General features: G+C 37.8%; 1 pseudogene; it reads left to right on the forward strand.

Moving 5' to 3' along the window:
• The first annotated feature begins 745 nt into the window (after positions 1-745).
• LOC146060803 (5S ribosomal RNA) lies at positions 746-864 on the forward strand (annotated as a pseudogene).
• Positions 865-3605: the final 2741 nt, after the last annotated feature.

Below are 3605 nucleotides of genomic sequence, written 5' to 3' on the forward strand. Positions count from 1 at the left end.
GGTTAGTACTTGGATGGGAGACCACGTGATAACACCAGGTGCTGTAAGAATTTTGACATTAATAGCAAATGCTTCTTTTCTCCAGCTATTCAAATTGATAACTTTTTCTTTGGAGAGAGTAGTTTTATTTTAAGCCATCTGTTAGTACAAGGTCCTGTAGGTCTTTTTACATTACCAACACATGATTTTTTTTATCTCCAACAATACAGTTTGGAAACTTTTTCAGTAGATTACTTGTAGATATAAGTATAAGGGGGCAAAAAAGTTGATAGTCTTCACCTACATCTGTATCATAATGGGTAGTCCCGATCATGTCCAAACTTGACAGCTAAGCAGTGTTTGGCCTGGTTAGTACTTGGATCGGAGACCAAATGGGAACACCAGGTGCAGTAGCAATTTTGACATTTTTGGAAAATGCTTCTTCTCTGTAGCTATTCAAAATTGATTGTTTTTCTTTGGATTAATAGTATAGAGTAAAGGAAGGGGTCAAACAGACAATATATGCATGAACAAAATCTTTACCACACTTCTTAGGCCCCATTCCATCTGCTTTTGGCTGCTAAACAGTGCTGTATCTGATTAGTAGTTTTATTTGAGACCACCGGCTACTATCAGGTCCTGTAGGTCTTTTTACATTACCAACACATTATTTTATTTAACTCCAACAATAAAGTTGGAAAAATTTTCAGTAGATTACTTGTAGATAAACAGTAAGAAGAAGAGGGCAAAAACGTTGTTAGTCTTCACCTACAGCTGTACCACACTGGCTGGGCCCAATCATGTCCAATCTTGGCAGCTAAGCAGTGTTAGGCCTGGTTAGTACTTGGATGGGAGGCCATGTGGGAACACCAGGTGCTGTAGGTATTTTGACATTACTAGCAAATGCTTCTTTTCTCCAGCTATTCAAATTGATAACTTTTTCTTTGGGGAAAGTAGTTTTATTTTAGACCATCTGCTAGTACCAGGTCCTGTAGGTCTTTTTACATTACCAACACATGATTTTTTTTATCTCCAACAATACAGTTTGGAAACTTTTTCAGTAGATTACTTGTAGATATAAGTATAAGGGGGCAAAATAGTTGGTAGTTTTCACCTCCAGCTGTATCACATTGGATAGTCCCAATCATGTCCAGTCTTGGCAGCTAAGCAGTGTTTTGCCTGGTTAGTACTTGGATGGGAGACCAAATGGGAACACCAGGTGCATTAGGAATTTTGAAATTTCTGGAAAATGCTTCTTCTCTGTAGCTATTCAAATTGGATTTTTTTTCTTTGGATTAATAGTATAGAGAAAAGGAAGGGGTCAAACAGACAATATATCCATGAACAAAATCTTTACCACACTTCTTAAGCCCCATTCCATCTGCTTTTGGCAGCTAAACAGTGCTGTGTCTGATTAGTAGTTTTATTTTAGACCACCGCCTAGTATCAGGTCCTGTAGGTCTTTTTACATTACCAACACATTATTTTATTTAACTCCAACAATACAGTTTTGAAACTTTTTCAGTAGAATACTTGTAGATATACCTGTAAGTAGAAGAGGGCAAAACCGTTGCTAGTCTTCACCTACAGCTGTACCATACTGGCTAGGCCCAATCATGTCCAATCTTGGCAGCTAAGCAGTGATAGGTCTGGTTAGTACTTGGATGGGAGACCACGTGATAACACCAGGTGCTGTAAGAATTTTGACATTACTAGCAAATGCTTCTTTTCTCCAGCTATTCAAATTGATAACTTTTTCTTTGGGGAGAGTAGTTTTATTTTAGGCCATCTGTTAGTACAAGGTCCTGTAGGTCTTTTTACATTACCAACACATGATTTTTTTATCTCCAACAATACAGTTTGGAAACTTTTTCAGTAGATTACTTGTAGATATAGGTATAAGGAGGCAAAAAAGTTGATAGTCTTCACATCCAGCTGTATCACACTGGATAGTCCCATTCATGTCCAGTCTTGGCAGCTAAGCAGTGTTTTGCCTGGTTAGTACTTGAATGGGAGACCACGTGATAACACCAGGTGCTGTAAGAATTTTGACATTACTAGCAAATGCTTCTTTTCTCCAGCTATTCAAATTGATAACTTTTTCTTTTGGGAGAGTATTTTTATTTTAGGCCATCTGTTAGTACAAGGTCCTGTAGGTCTTTTTACATTACCAACACATGATTTTTTTTATCTCCAACAATACAGTTTGGAAACTTTTTCAGTAGATTACTTGTAGATATAAGTATATGGGGGCAAAATAGTTGATAGTTTTCACCTCCAGCTGTATCACACTGCATAGTGCCAATCATGTCCAGTCTTGGCAGCTAAGCAGTGTTTTGCCTGGTTAGTACTTGGATGGGAGACCAAATGGGAACACCAGGTGCATTAGGAATTTTGACATTTCTGGAAAATGCTTCTTCTCTGTAGCTATTCAAATTGGATTTTTTTTTCTTTGGATTAATAGTATAGAGAAAAGGAAGGGGTCAAACAGACAATATATCCATGAACAAAATCTTTACCACACTTCTTAGGCCCCATTCCATCTGCTCTTGGCAGCTAAACAGTGCTGTGTCTGATTAGTAGTTTTATTTAAGACCACCGGCTAGAATCAGGTCCTGTAGGTCTTTTTACATTACCAACACATTATTTTATTTAACTCCAACAATACAGTTTGGAAACTTTTTCAGTAGATTACTTGTAGATATACCTGTAAGTAGAAGAGGGCAAAACCTTTGCTAGTCTCCACCTACATCTGTACCATACTGGCTAGGCCCAATCATGTCCAATCTTGGCAGCTAAGCAGTGATAGGTCTGGTTAGTACTTGGATCGTAGACCACGTGATAACACCAGGTGCGGTAAGAATTTTGACATTACTAGCAAATGCTTCTTTTCTCAAGCTATTCAAATTGATAACTTTTTCTTTGGGGAGAGTAGTTTTATTTTAGGCCATCTGTTAGTACCAGGTCCTGTAGGTCTTTTTACATTACCAACACATGATTTTTTTATCTCCAACAATACAGTTTGGAAACTTTTTCAGTAGATTACTTGTAGATATAAGTATAAGGGGGCAAAAATGTTGATAGTCTTTACCTACAGCTGTATCATACTGGATAGTTCCGATCGTGTACAGTCTTGGCAGCTAAGCAGTGTTTTGCCTGGTTAGTACTTGGATGGGAGACCACATTAGAACACCAGATGCAGTAGTAATTTTGACATTTCTGGAAAATGCTTCTTTTCTGTAGCTATTCAAATTGGAATTTTTTTTCTTTGGATTAATAGTATAAAGAAAAGGAAGGGGTCAAACAGACACTGTATCTTTGAACAACATCTTTACCACACTGCTTAGGCCCAATTCCAGCTGTTTTTGGCAGCTAAACCGCGCTGGGCCTATTTAGTAGTTTTATTTGAGACCACCTGCTAGTACCAGGTCCTGTAGATCTTTTTACATTACCAACACATGATTTTTTTTTCTCCAACAATACAGTTTGGAATTTTTTTCAGTAGATTACTTGTAGATATAAGTATAAGGGGGCAAAATAGTTGATAGTCTTCATCTCCAGCTGTATCACACTGGATAGTCCTAATCATTTCCAGTCTTGGCAGCTAAGCAGTGTTTGGCCTGGTT

Source organism: Crinia signifera, chromosome 2 (genome assembly GCF_055691185.1).
Source record: "Crinia signifera chromosome 2, ASM5569118v1, whole genome shotgun sequence".
NCBI lineage: Eukaryota > Metazoa > Chordata > Amphibia > Anura > Myobatrachidae > Crinia > Crinia signifera.